This window comes from Pseudonaja textilis, chromosome 1 (genome assembly GCF_049901715.1).
Source record: "Pseudonaja textilis isolate UNSWEBS1 chromosome 1, rPseTex1.2, whole genome shotgun sequence".
In the NCBI taxonomy this organism is placed as follows: Eukaryota; Metazoa; Chordata; class Lepidosauria; order Squamata; family Elapidae; genus Pseudonaja; species Pseudonaja textilis.
In genome coordinates, this window is record NC_141990.1 from 190,121,763 (window position 1) to 190,139,164 (window position 17,402).

The following is a 17,402-nucleotide window of genomic DNA, read 5'->3' on the forward strand; positions in this document are numbered from 1 at the left end:
ATGAGTGAATTTGAAGATGAATTTAGAGAGAAACTAACATCAAGGGAGGAATCTTTCACGAAGACTCACTATTGCATTGCCATTGCATTGTTTTCTTGGTCAATGATGATGAATAAGTCAAGCCATGGCTATTCTTAACATTTACCTCCTTTACATGGACAATCTGAAGCAGTATGAAAGAACAGCATCTGAAACAGAATTGCTGCCCAGCACTGTTGGAATAGAGATAGTCAACAGTGTAACCTATTAATAACTCCTAGACAAGAAATCATACATCTAAATGTGAAGAGATTTTTTCCAAATTTTTACAGCATAGTTCCTACTTATATTTTTTCCTCCAAATTCTTAGCTAGTTCTGGAACATCACCAATCACTTCCAGTTCAGAAAACTTCCTAAAACCAAATGTTCCAATGGTATCTGGAATATCTAGTCCCCAGATCAATGAGTTTTATATACAACTATTTTGCTCTGCCATGAATATGGCTTGCACACACACACACACACACACACACACACACAGAGGGGGAGAGAGTTTCTGAATCTATTGAATCTATTGGATTTGGTACACATTAACCTTTCACAATTACTGCTTTTGAAAATGTCATCCAATTAAAAACAAAATAGGCAAAATAAAGGATAATGGTTTACTAATTGCTAGTTTATGGCAGATTTCATGAAGATTTTTTTTTTCTAAAAAAGATTTGAATCTAACTCTGACTCAGTCACCTTGAGCTAAAATGGGCAGTTTTCCAAACTATGTAATTAATGTTTGAACTAACTCTTGCGGTCTGAACAAATCCCAAAATCAAGCCATGGTGTGGCATTAGGACCAAAGATGCCTGCCCCAATCTCCACTGCTGTCTCTCCACCATAATTTTGCTCTGAAAACAAGTCTTTTAGCAAGCCCTTTCTTCCCTTCTATAATTTTGCTTAATTTAGAGATTATAGAAAAGCATCAAATTGGGCTTCCTTTTATTACCTCTTTATTACTTTTCCCTTCTCCTTTCTTCGCTGCTTCAAATGACTCAGAATCTAGGTTTCTAAGAAGCACTGGAAGGGTGGTCTGGATTAACGATTGGGCCAGTGGGCAGATTTCTCTTATCCTACATAACATCTTGATGTGCTGCAGTGTTCATGGATGTGCAGTGAGAAAAGCAAAAACAAGAAATAATAACCCTTCTGAGTTAGGTTATATGCCCTTGTCAAAAAGTGTGCTGCGCTCCTTCTTCATATAGAGAATGATTGTGCCCTAAATTAGCCAACTTCCCATTTGCTGACATTCACCTCTGCTCATTCACAGTCAGCAAATTGTTTGTGGTACAGATAAATTTCTATCATCGCTGATTGATTGCATCCAGATGGGGCAATCTCCTTTAGCATTTGCTTACCTGAAATAATTTGTATAATTTAGAGCTTTTACACTAGCTAGCATAATGAGTTATTATTCATACATTATTAGCCAATACAAAGCTACAGTGGAAAAAAAAAACCTTCCAAAAAACAAAAGCCGCCCTTTTGGCAGCCTGCTCTTGTTGGAAAGTCACCTGCCATTGTAGCGATTTGACAAACACTTTAAGATCAGTGATACTAAGGCTGCTGTTATATTTCAGCCGAGTGCTGGACAGAGATATCATCCTGCCTGCTTTTCCCCCCATTATCCTCCTTCCATTCAAGGGCAGGATTGTATGATGCTTTTGCATTGTCTCCTCTCTGGTCTAATCAAATTCCAGCTTCGATCAAGCTTGTGATATTAAGCAGAATTTACATAGATTGAGATGCAAAATAATCAAGTTTAATTTCATTGCATTAACGCAAATCATTTATCGCATTAAGTGAAGAAATCCCCTTGGCAATCAGGTGCTATGTATGGCCTTGAAGGAAGGGCCCATAACTTTGAAGCTGACAAGCCAAACGGCAACCACGAAAAACCCTGCATTAGCTGATCACAAAAAGACTACTTGGGGCTTGCCAGAATTTACATAATAGGATCTTAGTATCTCAGGATCTTTCCCATCTAGAAGAACATAAGGGGCAAAAAAAGATGCCGGCTGTGGACTTGGTAGTATATATTGTGTCAATCCTTTGCATCACCAGAAGAATTTGATTATATCTCCCGCTGGTCATTCCACTGCAGTTTGAAATGTTGAGGCCCCAAAAGGTTAACATCTCTGTAAAGATATACCAATTCTGACATACCATGGCGTGAATCTAAATGAATCTAAGGACAGTAATGGTGGTCCTATCACATTTCCATTCTCTCTCTCTCTCTCTCTCTCACACACACACACACACGCACACACACACATATACACACTCCGCTTCTCCACTCTCTGAACTCTTCAGAGTGAATCAAAACAAGTGCATCAATAAATAAAAAAATATGATTGGAGCAAATCACTGAATGCTGATTTCCATGCTCTCAGATGATTCAGTCCTATGCTTAGTTATGAGGCAATGAAAATTATTGGTGTATTCATTGTGTATTAATATTATATTGTGTATTAATATTGTACCTTATCTGGTTTCCAACACTTTGTTTAAAATCCAAAGGTTAACATCATGAAGGAAACCCTTCCATTGGACTTCAGTAGCAGTGCTGCCATTCTGAAATGGTTTAAGAAGTGTGGAGAAATCAAGACATCCATGTTCTCTGTCCACTGAAACAAGGTAGCAGAAAGAAATGACTTGATATTAGCCATATCTTAGACAAAGAGAAGTCAGTGAAAGAGAGGGCCCAGAGTACATTCTTAACTCTCTTTCTGAAGTCTACTCAGTTATAATAGGAATAGCGCTTAGATTTAGTTATATACTGCTTTATATTACAGCCCTCCCTAAGCGGTTTACAGTCAGCATATGGCCCCCAACAATTTGGGTCCTCATTTTACCCACCTTGGAAGGATGGAAGGCTGAGTCAACCTTGAGCCTGGTGAGATTCGATCTGTCAAATTGCAGGCAGAATGCTGACAGCAGACGTAGCCTGCAGGACTGCACTCTAACCACTGTGCCACTGCGGCAATAAAGTAATGAAGTGTTAACGCCATTGAATTTTGACTGCCAACAGCAACAAAGCCCCTGGAACTTGGGCTTCTTTCTACTAAACAATGATGAAGAAGATTGCATTAGAAAGGTTTCTGGGATCAAGTAAGGCTAATACCATGGGTTTTTTTCCCCAGTTTATCTGGGCTGCAGTTACCAAGGAATATGAACCTAAGAACAACTCTAGTGCTATTTCCTAGGTCAAATATAGAGTGGAAAAGCACACCCACCCTGTTGAATTCCTCATAGCAATGTAGTATATAGGCATGGTTTATATTATCCCAGGGCTGTGGAATGTTTTTCACTACCATTGTATTGGGTTTGTTTCCAAAATGAATGCAAATTTTGTCTTTTTATTATTGCTGCCATTTAGTATTAGTGTGTTTATTCATTAGATTGTATAACCGGCCTTTTCTCCAGGAATTCATTTTCAGAGCTGGTAGCACTTCTGTCTTTTATAAGATGAATTTAGTGGAGAGATAACAACTGGTCCAAAGTCCCCAGTGAGAGATGAGTGATTTGGCCAAAATTGTCCGAACGAGCTGAGAGTAAATTTGACCCTGGTCTTCTTGGCTCTTGTTTAATGGCACACTGTGGGTCCCATCTGCAAAGGAATGTCATCTGATGGGACCTAGGCGGAAGGCCTTTTCTGCCTTGCAACCTCATTCCCCTCTGAGGTGAGATTGTTGACCTGATCTTCTTGGAGCGAGTCTTTTTCCAGTGAGACCGGTCTATCACAGCAACCTGGTCTACCCAATTATGGGGCACAGAGTACTGCTTCTGCTTTTACCTTTTAGCTCCCATCCAGGAACCTTCGCAGGAAGTCGCTTTTGCAACAAACTATTTTTTGTGTTGAATTTACATTTACTGACAAAGAAATAAAGGGAGACTAGTATAGATCTATTTCAAGCTATTTAGTTCTCACCAGCTAGCCAGACTCTTCCGGGATTTGAATCCGGGCTACTTGCATATTAGGTCGATGTATTAACCTCTAAGCCATGGGCTCTCCTTGCTTTGTCAGCTATACCAGGGGAAAGGTTTAGTGTTTCTTCCGGTGAGACCAATCTATCGGGGCAACCTGGTTTGCCCAATTATGGGATGGAGCATATTGCTTCCACTTGTGGTTCCACTGATCTTGTTGGCTTTCTGGAAGAGTCTGAAGGTTTGCTATCTGGTCTGGCAATCTGATGACTTTGGTGGAGACCCCATTAAATGGGACAACTTTTAAGCAAATCAGTTATGCTCTTCAGGAGGTTGTTTTTTATGGTTTAAATTGTTTTTAATATTTATTTATTTTTTGCAAGTGGTTTTGTTTGTTTTTGTATTTGTAGCTTTGTAACCCACAGCAGTGAGATGGCTGGCTCTATAAATTTAATAAACAAACAAATAAAGAAAGAAGCCGCAACCACATCCTACATTATACTATATGTAAATGGTTATTTCCACTCCCTGCTACTTTATTTTATTCTGATTTATTCCATTTTATTCTGATTTATTTCTTACTGCATTGTAACGATCATGAAAGAGTGATGCCATAATGTCACCAAATTGTGTGAAACCATTTTTACAATTTCTTTTGGAGAGTAGGGGTATTCAATAGACACAATATGTGTGTTAACTCTCCTTGCTATGTGTGAAGATCTTTTTCTGACCATACTAAAGTTGCTTTGGACGGCATTAAGTGAATTCTACCTTGCTGCATCCAGACCATGGGCTGTGAGTTATCCATTTATGCTCTGTGCAAACAGCCATGTCACTATGGTTCCTCCATCGGCCTCTGTCTTGGCTGTAATCAGGTCTGGTAAATATCCATCTAGACAGTAGTTCAAGGATAGTATTAATGACCACCATGTAATTGATTTCTTATAATTCATTAGATATACTGTATGCAAGAGAACGATTGCTTGCACTGCATGCTCTTTGAGTGCTCTCTCTCTCTCTCCCCCCATTAATAAATGTTTTTCGATGTAATTGGCATGGAAGAGATGATGAAAGGAAGAGCTTAACATGACATCAGTAATTAAAATCTCTATTTTCAAGCTTACATAAAATAATATCAAGTACAGGTGGTCCTCAACTTACAATCACAATTGAGACCAACATTTCCATTGCAAAGTGTTCTGACCCAACTGGGTTCCCAGAGAGCAAACATACACAAAGGCAGCAGCCCCCATCTTTCAAGGTCTAATCACAATTCTGTTCCTTTACAGATAAAAGGCTGCTTTCCAACAATTAGCTCTGACAAGAAAGAGCCTTGCCAAGTTGTTTGTCAAGGCTACCAAAAACCCAGAGATAAGAACTAACATACAAGATTCTCCAAACACAAACTAAGATGTCAACCAGTTGAGTTCAGAGCTTCTTTGCTGTCTGCAAAGAATACATTTCCAAACCTGGCTTTTATCCTCTTGAGGGAGGGGCCATTAGCTTGCAGCCTTACTCGCGAGTTGCCTGTGCTGCTGTAATTGTTCTTTCCTCTGAGTAATCCTTCCTGCATGTGCACTTGGCACAGGCTCCTTGGGAACCTCCTTGTTATGTCCCTGGACCTTGAAGAAGTTCCCACCAAGGTCCGTTCGCATGGCGGGGCGGCTGCCCCTCCTCATTGGCTGGGTTTCCCCAGCAGCCTGCTATAAAAGCAGGCTGCTGGGTCCAGCCCTTGAGCTGTTCGCTGCGAGCCAGTCCCAGGCTGAGCAAGCACGTTCAGCCCTTGTAAATAAACCTTGTTGCACTAAGCCCTGGTTCAGCCTCTTATTTCCCATACTTAATACTGGCGACGAGGATGGGATGGCTACCAGAGGCAAGCTGCAACGCTGAATCACTAATATGCTGATCTGCAGCCCAGAGAGAGAGAACGATCAGCCAAAATAGGGCAAGCGCTGACCGCAACCCAGAGAGAGCGATCAGCCCGAAATGAGAACGAACGCTGAATCACTATAACGCTGATCCGCAGCCCAGAGAGAGGGCGGTCAGCTAAAATAGGGCAAACGCTGATCGCAGCCCAGAGAGAAAGCGATCAGTAAACAAGCCAGCGAGAGTGAGAAGCGCTGCGAGCTGCAGCCGCTCGTGCCGTTTAGGGCGCGAAATTCAAATAGCTGTCAGCTGAAGCACATTCAAATACAACACAGCGTTGTATTACGAAGTCACTAACGCCACACAGGCGCGAATTTCAAAAGACGCTACCAACGACCGTTGCAGTCTAAACACCTTCTGATCCCCAGAGAGAGAGAGGAATTGCGAAATTTCACCAGAGCTGAAGTCACTTGCCTAGCACAGGCACTAAACCTCTACTGCTACCCCAGAGAGAGAGAGCACTTGCCTAGCACAGGCACCAAACCTCTACTGCTACCCAGAGAGAGAGCATTTTTTCCCCAACAGGTTAACCAGCAGACCTACAACATGAACGCCAATCCAGCCTTCCCAGCATTCAAGCCAGATGAGGAGAAGTGGGAATCATACAAGAATCGATTTAATTATTACATCAGCGCCATCGGATTGGCTGAGGCAGGGGAACACCGAAAGAAAGCACATTTCCTGACCTACTGTGGAGCCATCGTTTTCGATACAGCCACAGCTCTTGTGGCTCCACGTGAGTTAAAAATGTCCCCTGGACAGAACTGTTAGAAATCCTTACTAACCACTATTCTCCTAGACCTTCACAGATTGCCAGACGTTTCACCTTCAGAATGAGGAAGCAGGGGACAAAGAGAGCATCAATCAGTACATGGCTGCTCTCAGGACTGCAGCACTCCATTGTGGGTTTGGCAGCTACCTTGATGACATGCTCCTAGACCAGCTGGTCTGCGGGTCAAGGACCCACGCCTACAAAGGCGGCTGCTCGCCAAAAAAGACCTTAACCTCGCTCAAGCCATCGAGGAAGCCCTGGCAGAGGAGCTGGCATCTCATTCAGCCACCGAGATCCAAGGTTCTGTCACCAAGCAAACAGCAGTTTCCGTCCACTCAGAAGAGGTGATCAATGAGGAAGACCCGAGTGGCGAGGCCGACATTCACCGCCTCACAAACGCCAGGCTCCCTCAGGTAGGAACCAGACAGGATAACACCAGGCCATCCAAGCACATCACGTTGTGCCTTTCCTGTGGTGGACCCCACTTGAGGACCACATGCAAATTCAAAGGAGCCACTTGCAACAACTGCCATAAGAAGGGGCACATTGCAAGAGTATGCCAAGCCTCACACAACGCAGCACAAAGGGCATCTTCATTCGCACATGCCGGACCCAAAAGGCAAGTATTAAACTGCCGCACTAATCAAACTTGCTATTCTATTAGTAAAATCTCTCTTTCCGTCTTATTAGAAGGTAAACCTTGCAACATGGAGGTTGACACGGGGTCAGCGCTCTCCATTATTTCCTGGAACACCCTCAAGGAGCTTCAACCCAGCCTATCAAGAAGCCAACTCCAGAAGTGCCAGCTTAGCCTAAAGGACTACCAGGGGAAGACCATTCCTGTAATCGGCAGAGGCAAGTTTTTTGTTAATTTTAAAACCTTTAGGGCCACCTACCTCTAGTGGTAGTGGCGGCAACCTCCCTACACTTTTGGGACTTGATTGGTTTCCCACCTCGGGTTAGGTCTAACAGGAGTCCATGCTACCTCAACCTCTGACACGGACTCCTGTTTGCTGATTACTCAGACGTATTCAGTGATGAGTTAGGGTGTTATAATGGCACCCCTATCTCATTTTCAGTCGATCCCCAGGCAGTCCCAATTCGGTTAAAACCTGCAGAGTTCCATTCGCCATTCGGCCTAAATTAGACCTTGAATTAGATAAATTATTAAAACAAGGGATCCTGGAGCCTACAGACTTCGCCAAATGGGAGACGCCCATCGTCACACCCCTAAAAAAGATGGTAGCCTGAGAATTTGCTCAGACTACAAGACCACAATCAATAAATTCTTGCAAGTTAGCGCTTATCCAGTACCGTCATTCAGCATTTATTACATACTTTTGAACCTGGCACTATCTTTGCCAAATTGGACATGTCTCAAGCATATCAACAGTTCCCTGTTGATGACCAAGCACAGAACTTCAGACCATTGTCACCCACAGGGGTGCTTTCCGGTGCAAGCGTCTCCAGTTTGGCGTAAGTGTTGCCCCAGGCATTTTTCAATCCCTCATGGAGCGGATTTTACAGGGCCTTCCTGGAGTAGTACCCTACTTCGATGACATCTTAGTCTCGGCCAGGAACAGACCCCAACTCTTCCAGAGAGTTAGAGCAGTCCTGGAGAGGTTCAGGCAGCATGGCCTCAAGTTAAAAAAAAGAAAAATGTGCCATTGCCACTAGACAGGTGGACTTTCTGGGTTATAAAATTGACGCCTCAGGCATTCACCCCTGGAGTCCAAGGTTAAGGCAATACACGAGGCACCCACTCCAACCTCCAAAGCAGAACTGCAGGCCTTTTTGGGGCTCTTGAACTTTTCTGCGTCATTCCTGCCCCATAAAGCCTCTGTGGCAGAACCCTCCACAGACTTCTGGATAAAAAAAGCGGTTTGGCACTGGGGACACAAAGAAGACTCCGCTTTCCGCGCGAGTCAAGTCGCTACTCACATCAGAGGCAGTGCTTATCCAGTTTGACCCCAACCTCCCATTAGTACTGGCAGCAGGCGCATCTCCTTTCGGCATTGGGGCAGTTTTAAGTCACAGACTGCCCAACGGCTCCGAGGCCCCTAAGCTTTTTTTTCCAGGACGCTCTCTGCAACAGAGCGCAATTACAGTCAAATTGATAAAGAAGCCTTGGCAGCTGTTACAGCGGTGAAGAAATTTCACGAATTTCTCTTTGGCCACTTTTTTCGAGCTAGTCACCGACCACAAACCGCTTTTAGGGTTACTAGCAGGTGACAAGCAGACCCCTCAAATTCTGTCCCCCAGAATGACCAGATGGACCCTTTTCCTAGCAGCATACTCGTATAGACTTGTGCACTGCCCGGGTAAAACATTGTCCCACGCAGACGCTCTTAGCCGCTGCCCCTGCCTGACCCAGCTGAAGACCCTGCCCGGTCAACGCCATTTTGAAGTCACCCAACTGGACCTACCAATCACTGCCCTTGATATTGCCAATAAATCCAAAACGGACAAAGCGATCGCCCAGGTACTGGACTGGGTGAGGAGGGGTGGCCGGGCAGTGACATTGAAGCTAAATTCACGCCATTTAAGACCCGCTTACAGGAACTATCGAGCTTACAGGGCTGCCTGCTATGGGGCACTCGAGTAGTCATCCCGACATCTCTGCGTACCCGAGTGCTGGAGGCGTGCACGAAGGCCACCCTGGCATCGTCAGAATGAAGGCGTTGGCGCGAAGCTACATTTGGTGGCCCGGCCTTGATGAGGACATCAACAAATGGGTAAGCTCCTGCCATCCCTGCCAGGTTTCCCCGTCCATCCTCCAATTGCCACCCCCACCAAGTGGGAAAGTGCCAACGCACCCTGGTCCAGGATTCACATCGACCTCGCGGGCCCATTGCATGGCAAAATGTTCCTCGTGGTCGTAGACTCTTACTCAAAGTGGATTGATGTGGCACAACTATCCACGACCACTTCACAAGCAGTCATCAAGGCATTGACTCGCCTGTTCGTAACGCACGGTCTACCAGACTCCATTGTTTCCGACAATGGTCCCCAATTCGCGTCAACCGAATTCAGTCGTTTCTGACCAACCTGGGCATTCGTCACATCTTCACGGCCCCCTTTCATCCTGCCAGTAATGGGCTAGCAGAGAGAGCTGTTAGGACCACTAAAGAAGCCCTGGCCAGGTTCAACAAGGATGACTGGCACCACAAACTATCCTGTTTCCTGTTAAGCCAGCATTCAACCCCTTGCACAGTAACCAACAAGTCCCCGGCCGAGCTTCTGATGGGCAGACGCCTGCGAACTGTATTGGACAGGCTCCACCCACATTACTGCCCTGACTCTCCTCTCGCTTCCACATCGGGAGTAGGCATTTTGTCTTGCAGGAACCCGTGTTCGCGAGAAACTTCGCTGGCGACCCATTGTGGATCCCAGGAGAAATCGTAGCCATCACAGGACCCAGATCATACCGGGTTAAGCTGGAAGATGGCCGGGTCTGGAGACGACATCTGGACCAGCTTCGGAGACGCCAGGGCACCCTTGTCAGCCGCGACTGGGGCACAGACGGTGAGAGTCCGCTGCAACTTCCACACAGCGACATCGACTCCGATGACCTGCTAACGTCTCCAGCCGGACCAGAGAATCCAAATGATGACTGCGGCGACCTAGCGTCCAACCCATCCGAGCCAGGCGGCGTGAGGACACTCCCAGCGTCCAGCCCTACTGACCCCGGACCTACTCCGACCAAGGGTGGTACTGGGACTCATCATCGAGCCAACAGTCGCCAACGGACTCTGATCCACTGAACAGCACACCAGAGTTGCGCCGCTCTGGGCGTCAGCACAAGCCTCCCGTATACCTCAAGGACTATGCGTGTTCGCATCTGGGGGGAAGGGGTGTTATGTCCCTGGACCTTGAAGAAGTTCCCACCAAGGTCCGTTCGCGCTGCGGGGGCAGCTGCCCCTCCTCATTGGCTGGGTTTCCCCAGCAGCCTGCTATAAAGCAGGCTGCTGGGTCCAGCCCTTGAGCTGTTCGCTGCGAGCCAGTCCCAGGCTGAGCAAGCACGTTCAGCCCTTGTAAATAAACCTTGTTGCACTAAGCCCTGGTTCAGCCTCTTATTTCCCATACTTAATACTCCTCATCACTGCTGCCAGCCCCCACAATCTCTGAAGACCACTCCCTGAGGGTCCTGGTCCCTCATCAGAGTCCTCACCCTCCTCAGCCATCTGCATCTGCTGCCAGCTAACCACAACACTAAGCAGGACAGTTGTTAAGTGAGTTTTGTCCCATTTAATAACCTTTCTTGCCACATTTGTTACATGAAACGCTGCAGTTCTTAAGTTAGTAACGCAGTTGTTAAGTGAATCTGGCTTCCTTATTGACTTCGTTTGTCAAAAGGTCACAAACATCCGTTGCCAAGCATCCAAATTTTGATCACTTGACCGCAGTGATCAAAACAGGTGCTGCAACAGTGATGAGTATGAAAAGCAGTCATAAGACCCTTTTTCAGTGCCGTTGTAACTTTGAACAGTCACTAAACAAAGGGTTGTAAGTTGAGGTCTACCTGTGTTCAAACACAAAACATCAAATTTGTGCATAAACATGCATAACTTTCAAGGTATATGTTAGCTTAGTGATATTTTTGATGATGTTTTGTGGTTTCATAAGACTTTCTGCTTCAGATTTAGCTTTGTAAACAAATAAAGGTAGCAATGTAAGTGTCCCTTCCTAATTTTAGCCTTTTCTGCTTATGATCCAATTATAGAAATATTAATAAGTGTTTGTATATAGATTGGAGCCTGATAATTTTGTTTGCAGCGAGAGCTCAGAATTATTTTTACATAACATGCATGGAATCTGATGTTTTATATTGAGTTCTTAAATAATTTTTAATTTCTTAAAGAGGATTTCAGGGGTATAATTTTATTTTTTTGCCTTTTTTAAAATCTTATTTCTTTTGCACTTAATTACTGCAACACTTGTTGCCAAGCATCTGAATTTTGATCATGTGACTATGGGAATGCTGCAAGGGCCGTAAATGTGAAAAATGGTCATAAGTCACTCAGTGCCATTGTAGCTTTAAACAGTCACTAAACAAATAGTTGTAAGTCAAGACCACCTGTATTCAAACAGTAAGGATCAAATTTATGCACAAACATTCATAACCTCTTGAGGAGAATGTTGGCAGGATGAATTGGACTTTATAATATACTAAACGTTTCTGTCACAGAACTTGGAATGTGTCCTTTTTTAAAAAAAACTTCTGATGAAGTCACCACAGAAAATGGTCTTAAGATAAACTACAGGTAGCCCTCGACTTACAACAATTCATTTAGTGACTGTTCAAAGTTACAACAGCACTGGAAAAAGTGATTTATGACCGTTTTTCCCAGTCATGTTGTCGGGCTCCATTAGGGATGATAGATGATCTGATAGGAAGCATGAGAGAGGGATAGGTGATAGGGAAGGAAATAGTGGACTTATTAGGTAAACCAGATGATGGGAATAAGAGGTGATTAAGGGAATATTTAGGGGCGTAGATAGGAGATAGAAGCATTTAGGTGGGTGTGTTTATACCTTTAAATAACACTGTAAGGCAGAAGCTTCCAGTGCTCACCTAGACCCGTTGGGATACCGTTCTTGTCAGATGGAAAATTTGTTGTTTAACATTAAAAACCCTTGAAACCTGCTTTCTGCTCTGCATGGTGGTTTGTGGTTTGTGTGCAAATCTGCAAGTTGAGACATGTGATTAAAATTCAGACACTTGGCGACTGGTTCATATTTATGACTGTTGCTGTGTCCCAAGACCATGTGATCACTTTCTGAGACTTTCTGACAAGCAAAGTCAATGGGGAAGCCAGATTCACTTTACAGCCAGGTTACTAGCTTATCTACTGCAGTGGTTCACTTAACAACAGAGGCAAGAAAAGTCATAAAACGGGGCCAAATCCACTTAACAAATGTCTAGCTTAACAACAGAAATTTTGGGTCAATTGTGATTGTCAGGACCGAGGGCTACCTGTACTTCTTCCAAGTTCTTCATTTCCCTTTTTCAGCCTAAGATTGGCTGCATCTTGCTACTGCAAGAACTTCTTGGGAGCAGTATTGTATCCAGAGCCTTGATGAAAATGCTCATTCAGTCAGTATTTATCAAAAAAAATTGTCGTGGTCAAGTCCCAAAACAATGTTAAGAGACTTCTGCTGGCCCTTCTGCTAGAGCTACCAGACAATAAATAGTTAGCATTCACTGCATGTAGAACATAGAATAACAGAGTTGGAAAGGACCTCAAAAGTCTTCTAGTCTAACCCTCTGGTGGAACAGGAGACCTATATATTATACTATTTCAGACAAATGGTTGTCTCTTTTTGAAAGCCTCCAGTCAGGCTAGCTATTCCATTGGTTAATTCCTGTCACCATTAGAAAATTTCTCCTTAGTTCTAGTTTGCTTCTCTCCTGGTTAGTTTCCATCCATTGCTCCTTGTCCTGCCTTCAGGTGCTTTGCTGCCTTCTAATGATCAGGATTTTTTGCAGGACAGATCCGGGGAAAGGTTCAGCTTTAATTTTCTACCAGTTGGTGAATTGAAGAGAGGTATAGAGAGCAGCTTATAAGAACCCCCAAAGCATCCCTTTGTGACTTTTAAATTTGCCAGTCAGTTTGATGTCCCATCTGCCATGAAATTATTTAAAGCTAAAGTATGGGGTTGAGATGTCCCAAGCTTAGAAATCATCCAATCAAAAGTATTAAAAATTAAAACACAATCCCTCAGTTGCCTACTTGAACTTTAAGCCAGTTAGAATTACCAGTAATCTATACCACCTTTGAGGCTGGCTTAAAAGTCCACTGACTCAAATTTTGACTGAAGCAAGTTTTGGAGGGGACTTCCCTGGTCCAACATTAACAAGGCATGGCATGTTGTTGCCTTTCTTTGCCGGCACTTTCTGCTCTTGGCCTGGTGAAACTCTTGCTGAATTAAAGCAGAAGATTTGTGACTCACAAATAGACATGAAAACTGACACAGCCAATATTTCTCATATTTACTATAAGTGGAATGGTTTCCCGCTTCTTGGACTATCCCTAGATATTTTTAATATCTAACGTGTTCTTCATGGATCTCATTAGTTTCTCTTCCTCATGGGAGACTTTTTACTCTGGCATAAATTGGCATGATGCCTATTAGGGCGACAACAGCCAAATTCTCTGGTCTTTGGTATCTAAGCCTGTGCTTAAATCTGCATCACATCTGTTATTTAAATCTCCATTATATATACAGTGATAATCAAATTTATAACCACAATTGTCAGTGATATTAATTGCTTCTGTAGTAAGACATTACTTCTCCCCAGTGGTGGTATTCAAATTATTTTACTACCGGTTCTGTGGGCGTGGCTTGGTGGGTGTGGTGTGGCTTGGTGAGCGTGGCAGTGGAAGGTTACTGCAAAATCCCCATTCCCTCCCTACCCCACTAACCTCTTTCCAGCTCTGTTCTCCTGTGCAGGGCAACCAAAGAAGACCCAGCCAATCAGCTGAGACTCAGGAGGCAGAGAATAGATGGGGGCAGGGCCAGTCAGAGGTGGTATTGGCTGGTTCTCTGAAGTACTCAAAATTTCCGCTATCGGTTCTCCAGAACTGGTCAGAACTGGATGAATATCACCTCTGCTTCTAGCTTTCTATATGATTGAATCTCCAAAAACCTCTTAAAAGGGTAACAAAAATCTTATCAATAGTCATGACTTTTAGTAACTGGTGCCTTAACAATATTACTGTAACTGTCTTGGTTTTTTTAAAGGAATTTAATGTATCTTTTATTCTTTTATTTATCTTATTTGTTGTACTTTGTTTTTATGATTGATATCTGACTGCATGTTTTAAATGGTATCGTTTCTATGTATGTTACCAAGAGTCAGTTATTGATTGATTAATTAAGTGATTCATTTGATTTATGCTGCCGCCCATTATACAATAAAATCTGAATGTCAAACACAAATAGAAACATAAACGCAACAATAAGGATAATGTTTTTTTTAAAAAGTAAAAGCATTATTTCTTTCCTTTCCACTTTTGTTGAATTTCAGCAGCCTAAAAATATGTTTAATAAACAAGCAGATAATATAACTTGTTTGGCTTGTTGCATGTATTGAACCATTGTGATTTGTAAAGTCATGATATATAAATTTAGTAAGATGTTAACCCATGCATTGGGCCTTAGAGCAAGCTGGGGCATAATGCATTGTGTCTGGACTTTCCCATTAATTATGTCATTGTAAGAGAAAATGGAGTATGGTCATGATTTAATTGTACAGCGATTTGTTCTTTGAAAATATCAGTTCCAACAAAATGTATTTCAGTAGGGAGAATCCATAGATGGTAAGGGGATTAAGAGAGCAAGAACAGTTCTGAGGTGAAGGGACAATCTTGTGTGATTGTGACAATCTGATAATCTGACATGTGATTGTCGGATGATGGGCACGTCTTGATTTGTCTCCACTGTTTCTATGAATGGGGAGCTTTCCTATCCATGTGGTTTTTCTTCAGAATGAGCAACCATTACCCCGCAAACAGGAAGCCTGAGTTTTTTAAATACCTTGCCCTTTTCTGCTTCACATTGGTCCGTTTCTTTCCTCTGACTTTACCTGGATTATTATATGCATGAGAAGAGCTGCAAGGATGATCAGGTAGCAGTCAAAACAGCCAAGATCAATCTTGGATATGTTTTATACTGGAATCAGAAGTCTTGGAGACAGAAAAGCTATTAATCTGGAAGTGTCCTGGGAATTAAAACTGAACAACATCTCAAAAGCTACAGGCGTTCCTGCATAATGAGGACACTGTGGAGAATCCTGGGACCGAAATGCCTTTGCAGTATTTTTTTAAGGACAAATCGTTGAGAATAGGTGCAGGTGCTTTTTTAAAAAAGTGATTGTGTGCTTATCAGCTCTAGCATGCATTATCTGTTGCTGGTTTCTAACTTTTGTAAAGGTTGCTTATGTGTGGCAACACAGATGTGCATCCTAATGTTGGTGAGGTGGGACAGAATAGCAAAAATATCCTCCCCTCTGTAGTATCATTGCTGAAATATTTTGCAACATGTTTTCCATCTTACCTGTGTTTAAGCAGATCTCTGTGTAGACCAGGGGTGTCAAACTCAAGGCCCGGGGCCCAGATGCAGCCTGTGGGGTGCTTAGATCTGCCCCATGGGGCCACCCCGGAAACAGCAAAGGACCAGCCCATGGTGCCTCTGCCAGCAAAAACGGAACTTGGGAGGCCCACGTGCAGCCTTCCCAAGCTCCGTTTTCACTGGCCGAGGGTTGCAGGAGGCTGTTGCAACTGAAAACAGAGCTTGGGAGCCTGTTTTTCCTGGCAGAGCTCTTGGGCCACCACAGTCACCCCCCAACACAAGTGGTGTCGAGCTGGCCATGCCCACCCTGGCTCCCCCGAAGTCAAACACAACCCTGATGGGGCCCTCAATGAAATCAAGCTTGACACCCCGGTGTAGACCCTTTGACTTGGCCACTATGCAATGATCAGAACCATGGAATATTCTAGTAAATCATGGCCGACCCTGACATAATCCACTTGTCACAGATCTTCAACGAAGAGGGTCCTCATTTGCAGGTACTCCGCAATTCAAGGGGTTTCTAGGATCCACCATCCTCTGGAAGTCTACTCGGAATGAAGTACAACTGACCAACTCCCAGGTCGACAGCATTGCAGCCTCCATAAATTAAACTAACTTTAGGAAATTAACTTTTGTTGCTTATTGAATGGGCTTTTCTTCATGTTGTTGTTCTAGGAACGAATGAAATACAAGCTTTTTGCCTCCCATTCTCATCCCCTCTCTCCCCTAAATAACAAGCCATCTGCTTCACACAACATTTATGCTATCAGGAGAGGTCATTAATTTTTCCTTCTAAAAATTAATCCAGTTTTGAACTGGATTAACCGAAGGAAAGAACATTAAGCTCTCAGCTTGCATGAAGCTATGATTTCCTTTAATCGTGATTAATATTTCATTTTACTTATCATTTGTCATGTAATTTTTTTCTGGAAGCTTTCACCAGATAAACTGAGCAATGCTGTTAGCTATACGGCTAAGAAGACAACCTTGTTCCCTCTTCTGTTGAACTAGTATCACAAGGCAATATGGGAAGCACCCAGGCTTTTAACAAACCATAGTCAATTTTGGGAGTGGGAATTGAAAAGCTGATTCATTCTAATAAATTTACTCTCTGTTAAAAAATATAAATCATGGCCGAAAAGAACTCCATAGCAAATGGAAATTCTGTCTATTGGGATAAGGGTAGATTTTGCTTTTCTCCTGCAGTGTGGCTTGGAATTGGGTCTTATAAAAAGTTGCTTTCCCTGATTCTGGGTCTATCAAGTAGAATTTCAGATACTGCAATTCTGTGATAAGGAAGCCCAAAGCACAGTCACCCCCAAGGATTGAAATCCAGGACCAGGGAACAAAGTGGAATTAAAGCAGGCCTAGGTGGAAATCGTGTGTGTGTGTGTGATATAATAAAATAAGGTGGAAGCAGGAATTGAATTTCTTTCCACATATATATGGAAAAAAATTCAATTTCTGCTTCCACCTTATTTTGTTGCATGCTGCGTCTTTTAAGCAGTTTTCCCTGCATGTCTTTGATACTAGAAGTGAGATGGGGGTATCATAAGATGCTTCACACTCATGGGTGAGTCACTGAATCATGGTTTATTCAGTTAATCTGGTTTTGCACAAGTTGGAATGATAGAAACATGCACCAGCTGCAACAGCCAGTATGTTACTGTA